Here is a 14,180-nt window from a genome sequence, read left to right as displayed (position 1 = left end):
AAGTATAAAATTTGCATAATGACAGCAAAAAAATTGCTTCTGAGAAACTACTTCTGTTGTGGTGAAGGTTTGGGCCTCCATCCTTAGGTTTAAAGACGCGAAATACCTAGCGGAAATATAACAAGCCGCTGGGTTGCTCGAGCAAGATTATCGCCTGAACTGAATCGAACTGGGCTAAGTTATTAGACACAGCGTTCGAAACAGGCTTTTCAAAGGTATGAATCTCATATTATTCAAAATACTTCTCAGTGACTTTTCACCGAAAATATATTCTAAACAGTATTTGTTTTTAATATAAGTGAAGCCTGAAACGAGTCGTGTTGCATAGAATTTCGTGGCTTGAAATTGGACGTATCAGGCAATATTTTACTGATTTAGCTCAAAGAAACAAAAATATTACCTTACAGTGTAAATTTATGAGGACAGGTATTTCGCTCGCAGTTTCTGAGAAAGAAAGGAATAATAAGTATGGTCTTGTTTTTAAACGTCAGTTGTTCTGCTATCGGATTCTAACATTTGGAGGAATATGTATCTGTCTGATATTTTTTTCGTAAAACTGGAAACACATGATCACATATTCGCTATACTTTCGGTTTATTCTTACTTCCGGTGTCGCCGGTTGTTTATGTCTGATTTGCCTCATGGTTTATGGCTTGCTCAAATTTTATTCTTCCCTCATGGTTTATGGTTTCTTTGTGCTTCGTGGTTTACGGCGAAATTAAAAGCGCAGTATACTTGATCAGAAGGTAACCAAGTTATTGCTTTGGAATTCCTTTCCTCCTGATGTATTTATTGAATATAGGATTGTGTAAATTGAAAGGGACTCGAGCTTTTTGACAATAAGCTTCTCGACCGAAGAATTTCCATTTGCATTTATACTGACATTCAGTTGGCATCTCCAGCTGTCGATTGAAATATCAAACGACAGGGCCAAACGGGATAACGAGTGAGCCGCGCCGACTAAAGCCGTCCGGTGCCGCAAAGTCAGTAATATATTTAGCGGCTTTACATCTCTTGATAAGATCATGTTTACAAGCTCAGTGTTGGAAGGATATAAATGACCCCGGCCACTCAGTCAATGCGTTTTGGTTGACCGTCGATCCATTTATATCTCTCTTCAGCTATAGTCACATTTTAAATTTGCACAGTTTATTTCAGTACAATTGGTTAAAGGCATTACATTGTCGTAACCTGCAACTGTATCAAACGAATTCTCTTACAGCCTTTAGGATTCAAAGTCAATATAGCGCTGGAACAGGGTCTGTATTGACCCTGTATACTTAGAGAGATTCCACAGACACAAAGATTAGCGGAGAACGAATATGGAGGTTTGTTTATTTTCTGTTTGATTTTTCAAACTCGGCAATTATTTACGTGACACCTGATTCCATTTCCTGATATAGCACCTTTAATCGACCACCTAATCAGTACACAGGTAACCTAAGCGTACCGTTGGTGAAGTACAGGAGTTTGTATGGGTCTTCTTAAATCCAAAATTGTATTGGTGCTGCGTTTTGGCCATGATTGTGCTATAAATAGTCCAATATCATGCGCGACAACCTAACAACGCTGGCTTGTAATTGAGAGTGTAAATTCCCTTTTTATTTACTGAAATGACTTTTTCTCATGCATATACTGTTTGCACCCATATCTTGATTAGGATTCTTGGCGACAATTCCAGTTGGAAAATGAAGACGAGGCCATGAAGAGGGCATTGGAGCTTTCGCGTATAGAACATCAAAAGAGTCAGGCAGTAAGCATAATCTCGCAAATAAGAAAATTGATATTAATTTGTAATGAGAGAAGTCATAAGACGCCGGTTTATTCATTGGAGATTTGGTAAACTTCAACAAAATTATGTAGTTATATACTTTAATTTGTCTATCTGTTGGTAAAATACGAGATCATTGAATTCAGTGTCAACATATACAGTGGATTAGCTAGTTAACCCATTAGATAAACAAAGAAATGTAAGAAACACACTCCCACTTACAATATTTTCACCACCACCACTAACAACAACCGTTTATTTGTACATAACAATTTTTAAGCAAAGTTAAGGAACGAGCCAGTCGTAACACACTTAAGGTCGGGCTATTGACAAAATGAACTCGTTTATCCTGTAACACAGGAATCTCAAAAGCACCGCCATGAACCAAGACGAGACGAGACACTGTCATCGACAGTTTCACTTGGACATCAGTCGAAACAACAAGACAGAGAAGATACCCAGCTTTTAAGGAGCGCTCCTGGAGGTTTGTAAAATATAGATTTCACTATAAAAGTGCTTGACGTGCATGATATTTAAATTATGGCTGCTGCGTCAAATGAAATTGAAACAAACCTGGTATGAGTGACTCTGAAGATGCAAAACGTGTACGTGTTCTTTTAAATACATTTTTTTCGGGAAACACAAAGCATCTTGAATTGATAAATTACATTTTTTTTTTCTGTTAGTATTAATGGCTGTTCTTTTGGCTGTTTTTCTTTCTTTTTTTCTTTTGTTCATTTTTTGCACGTGTAGCGGACTGGTATAACCTGGGGCGCTTCATTGTTTACCATGACTTCCCAAGTTTCCAAGAATCATGTTAACAGTTGCATTTTATTGAATTCGATAAATGTTTTAATAATTGTAAGCTTAGAAAATCCTGAAAACTATTCTATTTTTTCATCAAGTTGCTTGGTACACGCGATATCAAACGATGTATTTTTAGCAAGTTGCAGGAAACTATACCTTCCATTGCAAATCTTGCGCACTTGTTTTTTCAATTCTAATCAGTTTATTCTCCCTGCTATTCTGACACTTATGCTTATTTTTTTCCTTTCACATTTATTATTGTCATTCGATTACGTTCTCTCCTTTTAATTTGTAATATATATGGTTTACAGTAATTGAAATAATAAAACAACTATGCATTATTTAACAGGATATACAAACTATTCGAAGTTTCCTCAAGAACGATCAAAAAGTAAAGGTTAGTGTGCTATTAACAGAAATGTTTAAGAAGGTTTCTCTAAGCAACCAGGACAACAAGAGTTGTTGCTAAGGGTTGCTGAAGACGGTATTTTGTGGTATATATTCGTAAGCGATTTTTAAATCGATTTTAAAATTTTGGAGCGATAAATGGTGATGGGTGACCCACTGCGCTTTCTTTTTGTACTGAGAAACCTGTTGTTCTGGTTAAAAATCAAAGAAAACGGACGTTTACACTTGAAATGTATCAAAAAATGAGTACTAATGTTCCAAAAATTCGAACTAACTATGGCAAATTCAATATAAGATACAATGGACCAATATTATGGAATGAAATTAATGAGAGATTTAAGATTCTAACTCCATATTCATTTAAAAGAGAATTATCCCTGCATTTCATTAATTTCTATGAAGTCTTTCTACTAATTGTTATATTCTGGTATTTCTGTCATTTTTTTTTTTTTTTTTTTTTTTTTACTATTATCTTTTTTGTACATATATGTTTAAGAATTATTTGTTCTGTAATCTACCGCCTTAATTAACTGTGTAGAATGTAGACTGTAAAATGCCTCTTTTCTGACCCTATATTTACTTTTAATTAATAAATGGTGGTCACCCAACTAGTTTAGCTTCTTAGTTATTTTGGGTGACCAGCAACTGTATGTATTTTTAATTTATTTATTGTTTAAAATGTCACTTGTAATTTACAGTTCAAATAAACCTTGTTGTTGTTGTTGTTGTTGTACGTCCCTCGTTTATCTTTACTCTAAAAATATCCCGCGTATTTTGGAGAAAATACACTGAATGTCACTGTACTACTTTGCTTTTTCACACTTATGCCATGCTTTTCGAAGAAACACCTGCTTGTTCTGGTGGCAAATGAAATGAACAGTCCTTTCCACTGGAAAGTTTTTAAATGGCACACACCCATTCTGTATCATTTGTATCAAGTTGTACCATTCAATATGCCGAAAAATTATAACCGGTTTTTGCACACAAATGGAAAGCACTCCTGGTTTGTAAAAAAGTTACCAATACGTGGGGGATAACTGGTTCTAACTATTGCCAGTCCCAAAGTGTGCGTTAAAATTTCAAATTCATAAATCTTGGCCAGAGCGGTATATTCAAGAACAGAATTCCGTTGTTAGTCCTGTCAAATCAGTCAATGCATGAATATTATGTACTGATTTGGTGCATTTGTGCGAAAATCTTGTGTGAAACAAAATAACTGTGACTATACTCCATCAGGTACGGTTACTACAAATACTAGAGATGCAAGAGCAAAAGCCATCCCTCTTTGTCTTCCAAACAACTGCAAGTGGAATCCCAAGACGTGCCAATACATCCAAACAAAGGAGGAGCGTTCATCACTTTACGTGGTCGAAGAAGCACTAGAGCAGCTAAGAAAAGTGAAAGGTATTTAGGTCCTGCATTATTTAAGTCAATGTCTGAACAGTAAGCAGTTTTTAAATGACTTATTTGTGTCTTGTGAGATAAGACGACCGTGTCATATGTTTTTATTTAAAATAAGGGGTTTACTTGCAACTAGTTTAGCTTCTTAGTTATTTTGGGTGACCAGCAACTGTATGTATTTTTAATTTATTTATTGTTTAAAATGTCACTTGTAATTTACAGTTCAAATAAACCTTGTTGTTGTTGTTGTTGTTGTACGTCCCTCGTTTATCTTTACTCTAAAAATATCCCGCGTATTTTGGAGAAAATACACTGAATGTCACTGTACTACTTTGCTTTTTCACACTTATGCCATGCTTTTCGAAGAAACACCTGCTTGTTCCGGTGGCAAATGAAATGAACAGTCCTTTCCACTGGAAAGTTTTTAAATGGCACACACCCATTCTGTATCATTTGTATCAAGTTGTACCATTCAATATGCCGAAAAATTATAACCGGTTTTTGCACACAAATGGAAAGCACTCCTGGTTTGTAAAAAAGTTACCAATACGTGGGGGATAACTGGTTCTAACTATTGCCAGTCCCAAAGTGTGCGTTAAAATTTCAAATTCATAAATCTTGGCCAGAGCGGTATATTCAAGAACAGAATTCCGTTGTTAGTCCTGTCAAATCAGTCAATGCATGAATATTATGTACTGATTTGGTGCATTTGTGCGAAAATCTTGTGTGAAACAAAATAACTGTGACTATACTCCATCAGGTACGGTTACTACAAATACTAGAGATGCAAGAGCAAAAGCCATCCCTCTTTGTCTTCCAAACAACTGCAAGTGGAATCCCAAGACGTGCCAATACATCCAAACAAAGGAGGAGCGTTCATCACTTTACGTGGTCGAAGAAGCACTAGAGCAGCTAAGAAAAGTGAAAGGTATTTAGGTCCTGCATTATTTAAGTCAATGTCTGAACAGTAAGCAGTTTTTAAATGACTTATTTGTGTCTTGTGAGATAAGACGACCGTGTCATATGTTTTTATTTAAAATAAGGGGTTTACTTGCAAAAGTTGTAACAGATCTTTTTCCCAAAAAGGCACGCATATGTCTAAAGTAAGTGTGAAGAAAACTAATGTGGTTACCGGCGTATTTTTTTTATTTTTACATTTGGCTTTGAAAAACTGATGAAATTTATACGAAACAATCCTGCAGGATCCTGCAGAGTAGAGTGCTCAATTCGCAACAACGCAACGCAAGGCAAAGTAAACCAAACTTTATTATCAGACCATCGTCGCTTTTCGCTTTGTTTGTTCCTATTAAATAGGCCCTGTGTGTGTGGTTTCTGTTACTGGTCCATACCGGAAAGGAAAGTCTTACATACTGAGCGAAGCTTTTAACCAACCCGAGGTGTTCCCTCTTGGACACGAAATGGTGGCTGAGACAATGGGAATATGGTATATGGTTATGGATCCTGCCAGAGAAATATAAGGTGAGCAACATAAAGCTAATATCTGTTTTGGCATTGTAGTTAATGTCACTTTTCCATGTCTTGACGTCATTCATCCGTTCAATGATCTGCAGGATTCAAGGGGCCAGGAGCTTACAGTAGTGCTGCTAGACTCCGAAGGAATTGACGCTGCGAACAGTAAAGGCCATGATGATAATCAGATATTTACTTAACCGTCCTTTTGGCTTCTGTGCTCATTTATAACTCACAGGGTGTACCGACAAGGCGTGATCTCGAGGGACTGGAGTATCCTTCGTACACTGTTCGCAAGACAAACCATAGTAATTTGCAGAAACGTCTTGAAGCTGGGAATTCTTTTTCCCTTTTAGCTCTTTGGGTTATTGAGCAGTAGAGTCAACCTCTAGGTAATCTAAGAGTTTCGTTGAGAATTCAAAGTCAAAATCTAAAGTTTTTGAATTTTAACTGTAGCGTAGAGCAAACCTTTAACCATATAAAGGTTTATATCATATACCAAACGTTAACAAAAAAATACAAACAAAATACAAAACAAAAAGAAAACCAATGCATTAAAACTTTGTGGGTGTAGGTTATGAGACAGTTAGCCTGAATAATAAATGTGTGGTTGTTCCTTAACGACTATTCAGTTTTATTGTAAAGCTGTCTCAACGAATTCAAATTCGATCCAAGGGAAGCAGAAGGCGAAATGTTGGTACAAAAGAAACAGAATTCTTTCACAGAACATTTCCTTTCTTCATTTGGCTGTTGAGGGATGTCACACAATCCATTCCACCTGACTGCAAAGACATCAAAGACTATTTCTTAAAGAAGGTTAGATTTTACACGGACTTAAATTATGTAGCTTGTAACATATTCTTCTTAATAGTGTATCAAATATTTTTCTTTTCATATTTAAAAAACATTTCCATTTCCATTTTTTTTTGTTATTCATTAAATTTTTTTTTTCTCGCTTGCGCTCTAAGTACACCACTTGAAACAGCAAAAACTGGAGAAGCTAAATGACATCCCCAAGTGAATACGGTGTATCTATGTTTCAAAACTTACTTTTAACTTTTTTTGAACAACCATTCCTTTTCGGAGCTCACAATGTTTCAAGAACTTCACTTTCAGAAACTGTTCGCTTCTTGAAATAGTTTAAAGTTTACTAAAAGTTTGATTGAAAATGACTTTATACCTGCAGGTTTTCAGAGAACAAGAATCACAAAATGCTACAGGTCACCAGAGCCAAAAAGCTGAAGTTGCTGAGAGCATCTTGCGATTCTTTCCTGGTTTTGATGCCTTCACTCTGCCTCTTCCCACAGCTGACAGTGAAGTAATGAAAAGCCTGAGCAAGAATAAGCTTCAGTTACAAGCGCAATTTTTAAGCAAATTAGAGGATTTCAAGTGTTTGCTAAAGTCCACTTTGGTCCCGAAACACAGCTGTACTGATGGAGAGTTTGTAACTGGGGAAGGTAGGCATTTTATAACCATGTTATTACAGTAGTTTGCTATTTTCCTTACGAGCATGTTAACTTTATTGTCGCGAAAGCAGGTCGGTTACTGCACCTTTAAGGTGGCTCCATACAGTTTTTTTCTGGACCATACCTACAATTTGCAATTGGCCTTTAAACGATCTTCCCTGACTCGGATCGATATAAAAATTACACCATATATTGTTTTAAGATTGAAGTTTACTTTGATATATATTTTAAAGTAATCGATATTTCCATGGCAACGATAAACAGAAAACTGCCAAATCAGTAAAACCTGATTTTTGCGTGAATCAGATTTGCCGCTTAAAAACTAATACCAGCATCTTAAACCATGATGTGCTGCAAATAAAATATTCAAGAATTAAAAAATTCTGTATGTTTGATTTCGAATGAATCGCAAAAATGTTTCAGGTTGTACTTTTGGTGTAGTGATAATAAATGAGCTGAGACACAAACACTACGTAGACGAAGTAATCTCAAATAACGCCAAAATGTGTATTAAAGTAATCTTTCGAAGTCGTGAAAGTTTTGTCGAGTTTCCTCAACGCGATTATGAGAATTTGTTTTTTTCTTACGACCACTCATATTGTAATTTTCGGATAATTTTCGGTTTTAAGCGCTTGTTGAAAAATCTATAAAACGGCTCGATAGATTTTCTTTAAACTTTCAGCACGAAAGCTCGATTATGTAAAGAATTTTATCGCAAAGTTTTATTAGCATTGATTCACTGGAACGTTTTCAAACTAAACGATAAAGTAGGCCTTCGAGAAAATGAAAACCTTGCGTTACAATTCAAGGATTATAAAAACATGCAAAAGATAAATCATAATGCCAAGGAAACAATAGAACCTGAGAAGACTTCAACGAAATGTATTCAAACGGACTGTATTTATAATAGCTAATCTCGGTGGAATGTAGTAGAATTGAATTATTTAGCATAATTTGCAAAGCGTGATTTGTAACGCAAGATTTTCGTCCATTCGAAGGCCTACTTTATCGTTTAATGTAAAAAGGTTCCAGTAAATCAACGATAATAAAACTTTGCGATTGAAATCTTAACATAATCGAGCTTCCGTGCCGAAAGTTTCAAGTAAATCTATCGAGCCGTTTTATAGATTTTTCAACAAGCGCTTAAAAACCGAAAATTATCTGAAAATTACAACACGAGTGGTAGTAAGGAAAAAACAAATTCTCAGAATCGCGTTGTGGAAACTCGACAAAACTTTCACGACTTCAAAAGATTACTTTAATACACACTTTGGCGTTATTTGAGATTACTTCCTCTACGTAGTGTTTGTGTCTCGGCTCATTTATTATCGCTACACCAAAAGTACAATCTGAAACATTTTTGTGATTTATTCGAAATCAAACATACAGAATTTTTTAATTCTTGAATATTTCATTTGCAGTACATCATAGTTTAAGATGCTGGTATTAGTTTTTAAGCGGCAAATCTGATTCACGCGAAAATCAGGTTTTCCTGTTTACGCGGTTTTCTGTTTATCGTTGCTATGGAAATATCGATTACTTTAAAAAATATATTAAAGTAAACTTCAATCTAAAATTAATATATGGTGTAATTTTCATATCGATCCGAGTCAGGGAAGATCGTTTAAAGGCCAATTGCAAATTGAAGGTATGGCCCAGAAAAAACTGTATCGAGCCACCTTAAATAACCCGCAAACTCTGAAGTTCAAAACACATCACATTACCATTATTTCACCTTTTATTCCTTAGAGAACTGTTCAATGAACGATTTCTTACATGTTTAGGTCTCGCTGCTTTGGTTGCTTTGTACGTCAATGCCATTAACACCCCTGGCGCCATTCCAAATGTACAGTCCGCTTGGGACACTTTTGTTCAAACAAAATGTTTAGACGCCAAACAAGCTTCGATAGAGGCATATAAGAAGCTAATGACGTCACTGTTGTCTGAAAAAAGGCCTCGTGACAATGACGAGATACACAAGTGCCATAACACTGCACTGCAGGAGAGTGAAGTCCTGTTTATGTCGGAAACGACTGGAATTTCTACTAACACTGTCGAAAAATATACAAGGGAGCTCAAGGTAAAACTATTTTGAAATGTCCTGTCCACCTTCAGATTAAACGGAAACTTACTCTGAAAATGGAAAGAGACCATCTAACATTGTTGTTGATCAATAGTTACAGTGGAACCAAGCGAGATTTACAATCAGCACGTTTGATCTTATTCCATCGCGTACAAACTGCTTTTTTCTCTATCACGGAGCTATCAGTAATAAGTTAGCAAGCACATTGTCACTAACCGGGTTGTGCTACATGGAATAGTGCTCACGACAGTTCCTTGAGTCGCTCGATATCGTGAGCTTAAATACCCGGGGCGGGGGGACTAACATATGAAAGTGACGAGGATGCTCGTCGTCTCGCTTAGGGGTGTAAATTGCGGATTTTTGGTCCCGCTTAGGGTGTTCCGGGCAAAACGCCAATATTTCTGGCCATAATGGTCTCATTTAGGGTTATACACGAAGAAATATACAAATATAAATTCTAGTCTTAGATTTTTGGTATCTTTTAGGGGTCAAGAAAAGCTTGAGCCACACCCAGATTGGTCTCTTTTTTAGGGTCCTTTTGAAAATTTCCGACGAGCATCCCCCCCGGGCTTAAATAACAGCCTATTACAAAATTGTGTTATGCTGTCTTGCCATTATTTCTCTCCACAAGTCATGCAATTCTAAGACAAAATATGCATTTTAATTTTGCATCTTTTTTAAGCTCATTTTAACTTTCTTTGTTTAGAACCAATTAAACAAACACTTGAAGCAGTGGCAGACTGAAAATGTCAGGTTGACAAAACAATCATGCGATGACCTTCTGTTGCAACTCAAAAGAAAACACTTGGATCTAGTCCTTCAGCAATTGCAATTATCTGTTGATGACATCATCGGAGTGTATCATCTCATAAATGAAGAGTACAACGCACGCGAAGTGGGTGCTGAAGATGCTATAGCCGCAGCGTTCTTTGATTTTCACCCCGTGAGATATTGTTCGTGTATTATACAAACTTTATATCTATAGTATATTCGTTTAGAATTTTATGTACTCCATTCTCGGTTTGTTTGACGAGATATAGCAAATGTTGTTAAAACATTCAGTGTAAACAAATGTTTCGCCGTTTCTGCTTCTCAGCGTGTCAAAGATGTGTCTCCGAGACAAAAGAGTTTTTAAATTATCGCTTTATTGAAATGAAGTAGACATGTGGTTTATGATTAAAATGAAGTAGACATGTAGTTTATGTATCCTTATCAATAATATTCATTGAAACTGTTGCAGGAACTAGCGAAGGAAACAAAGCGATACCTTAAACTGAAAAACTATGACGAGAAAGCGGCCAAAGATATGGCAGAGGAAGCCTATCGAGAGAGAAAGAGAAGACGACTTGAGGTAAGCCATACATGTGCAAATGTGTGTGCAGTAAAAGAGGGATATTGACTAATGGATGTGCTAACACCACAAAATGTCTCACTTTAAGGTATCACGGAAGAAAAATTGGCGTTTTGGTTGTTCGTAGTAAAATTGTGTGGAAACAATCAATGCTAACCCCAATAAAGTACATATTTTCTGAAAGCTTATTAAATATGGATGGTAATTTTGGATTTTGTTTTGATTATATAGACCATAATAAGAAGCGTCACTATTTTGTTTGCAATTATGATGTTGCAGCAACATTAGGTTCATTTGAGAACACTTTTACGTGAGCACAAACTAGAGCTTTAAGAAAATATATACTTTATTAGGGTAAGGATTTAAACCAATCAATAACAATAACTCTCTTACATGCTTTTGAATTTTGAAAGATTTATTATATTTATTTTTCGGATATTTTGTTGAAATTATTTTACTTTCCTTCACCTTTGCGAGTAAATTTCGTATCCTCGTACTTAAACCAGTTCTGATTTACTTCTTGTGATTAATTATATATAATTATAATCTTCTAAAAAGGTAAACACTCATTGATTTGTACCTATTTCATTAAGATAGAAAAAGTTATAATATAAAATTTATCATTTTATTCCATTGGTTGGAAATCAGTGAACTTATTATTTACATTATGTTTGTAGGAACAACTTTCCCGTGCCGCGTTGCGAAGTTCGTTGGGAAATTGGGAACTACATTTCGAAGTAGCCAATTACGTTGTGAGTTTGACTATCAAATTGCGAACTTCGGAACAAACTTCCCAACTTTGGCGCGATTGAACGTCCCAAGTTTGCAAGTTGAAAAGGAACAAGACATGTTGCTCGAAAGTCATGATTACGTCTGAACTCGTAGGGATTCTAGCGGCTCGAGTTGCAAAATATTTGTTTAAACAAGCACGGCGTCAATTGACTTGCCACAAGTCGACTCTTTGAGCGACGAAGTCGCTGATTTCAACGTTCTGACCCACATACAGCAAGTATAAGGATTACACGTACCGTCTGTTGCATCGTGTCCGTATCAAACATTGCATGATTCGCAATCAAGCTTTCAAGATTGAAGTTTGAAGACAGCCCCAGACGACAACGTTTCGTGCGAGCGATCAATCGGAAGTTGAACCAAAGTATTCACGATGGAGCTGTTGATAAATATATTTTACAAGTGTTCTTGTTTTCTTGGGCTAAATTTCAGACATCACCATGACTTTCGGTTCTTACTTCGTGTAGAAGACACAGTTCACCTATAACAATAGAGAACAAAAGAACGAGGAATATAATAAAAACAAAAGGTTTGCGATGCAGTATTCTATTGTGACGTGTTCTGTGCTTCTACATGAAGGAGGAGCCTGACTTTCGAGCAACATGTCTTGTTCTTTCTCAACTTGCCAACTTAGGAAGTTCAGTTGCGCCAAAGTTGAAAGTTTGTTCCGAAGTTCTCAATTTGATTGTCAAACTCACAACGTAATTGGCTACTTTGTAATGTAGTTACCAATTTCCCAACGAACTTCGCAACGCGGCACGGTAAAGTTATGTGAAATTGACTGTAATAATAACTGATTTAATAGGATTACAACTGTACAGGGTCATTTTATAGGTGTTTTCTCTTGCTTATAGCAACTCTTCTTTTCTTTCTTGAAAAGATGGAAATGTTGATCGCCAGATTGGAAAAGGAGAATGAGGGAATGCGCGAGAAAATGGCAGATGAACTAAAAGTGCAACGAGAACAATTGCAAAATATGTTGGCGGCAAGTATGAAGAAAGCCGAGCAGGAAAGAGAAGCTTTCATAAAGGAAAATCACGAATTGGAGGAGCGATTTCTGGAGATGCAAAAATCAAACGAGGACAACATGAGAACGATAAAAAACATTTTTGAATTGATCACCAAGTACGAGGAAGAGAAACTGAAACTTCGTATGCAGATGAGGGAACTGCCTGAAGACGAGATGAAAGCCTCGTTGAAGAAAATGAATGACCGACATTCTGAAGAGGTAACAGCAATGCTTGAGAAGTTAGATATTCAGCTTGATGGAATCAAGAAAATAAAAGAATCAGGCGACGACGAAGCATTATACTCCACTAAAAAAGAGAAAGGGCGCGCTGCGGATTGGGAGGAATTGCCACAAATGATGACTTCAAGAGCGCAAATGGTGGGCAGTCTTCAACAAAATATGGCAGATACTGAGAAGGAGCGGGAAGCTGTTGATAAACCAAGTTTCTTAAAACAAGGGTTAAAGGTCATAGCACAAAAGGTACCAGTGGTTGGTGAAGCTATAGCTCTCTACCCCCCAGCAAAACCCTATGCAGAACCTGTCGCTGCTGTTGTGGGTGCTTTTGCTAAAGCTTTGTCAGAGTGTGACGACTGCAGCATCATGTGAAAGAAAAAAAAGATTGCACCGGCTTCCAAATAAAGTGGAGCTTAAACTGCCTCTTGTGCTATGAGTCACCAGTTTACGAGGATAGACCTGGAAGCCAAGTCACCACACTTTCTAAAACCTAAAAATATTTAAGGAATAAACTCCCCGTTTCTATCTCAGTATGCTTCGAAAAAATGGTCATATCGCTCCCGAGATATGGCGTAGAGATGAGAGTAGAAAGACACAGAAACCGAGGTTTTATGCCTTTAATAAAACTGCTTCAAGATAAAAATATAAAGGAATTAAGTAACGACACTTTTTACATGATTTAAAACTATCCGAAAAATTAACACGTTCATTTCTAGAATCAAATGTGATTGCGAATGTGTTCGATACTTAAGTAATGTTTAATAGACGAGCAGGAGTGCGTTATCAAGTTTAAAACACGAGGCGGCGCAGCCGAGTGTTTAGATAAAGCACGAACTGCGAGTTAAATGAACGGCGTCAAAAACCTCTGATGTAGATCTTTTAACTTATATTTTGGGTAATTTTGGCCAAGAAAATTTGACATAAAATTTAGCCATGTCTTTATCAGATATAAAGACACTCATTAACAATTAATTTCATTTGTATTTTCTTAATGAATTATTAATGAGTAAACACAAATTCGCAAAGTAACAATTCAAAAAGAAATGTGTAAAATGGAGGTTTAAACAATGCTATTATCCCAGTGAATTTTGCCTATTGATTGAGACTGTTTTAGTCTTAATGGTAATTAAAAGGAAGACTTTATTTAATTTGTGTGATTCTACACAATCAGACCTTATCAATTTTATAAAAAAGGATATGTAATACATCTTTGTTTGAGAATAAAAAAATATTAATCAAAAACAGCAGTTTTACTCTGTTTTATTCTGGTTTTCGCCGCGCATGTATAGTACGAGTATTCGGAAAGGAAGGGCGGAATTCGGTTCCATTCAAAAAGTGACAGGAATTCTTGAAAAAAAAAAATTGGGGTGTGGCTTGAGTTGATCGTATCG

At 36.2% G+C, this 14,180-nt stretch overlaps 1 pseudogene across 1 annotated transcript; it reads left to right on the top strand.

Moving 5' to 3' along the window:
• Positions 1 to 12: 12 nt before the first annotated feature.
• Positions 13 to 13,559, top strand: LOC144650591 (uncharacterized; annotated as a pseudogene). The gene is made up of 15 exons (XR_013570153.1): positions 13 to 215; positions 1,223 to 1,328; positions 1,661 to 1,753; positions 2,132 to 2,255; positions 2,928 to 2,975; positions 4,223 to 4,390; positions 5,148 to 5,315; positions 5,702 to 5,866; positions 5,959 to 6,130; positions 6,490 to 6,673; positions 7,044 to 7,314; positions 9,108 to 9,403; positions 10,113 to 10,349; positions 10,647 to 10,757; positions 12,427 to 13,559. The product of XR_013570153.1 is annotated as an uncharacterized LOC144650591 (transcript).
• Positions 13,560 to 14,180: the final 621 nt, after the last annotated feature.

The sequence above is a fragment of the Oculina patagonica genome, chromosome 4 (assembly GCF_052425735.1).
Source record: "Oculina patagonica isolate OP01 chromosome 4, crgOcupat, whole genome shotgun sequence".
NCBI classification, from domain to species: domain Eukaryota; kingdom Metazoa; phylum Cnidaria; class Anthozoa; order Scleractinia; family Oculinidae; genus Oculina; species Oculina patagonica.
This window is presented reverse-complemented; position numbering and strand designations above follow the sequence as displayed.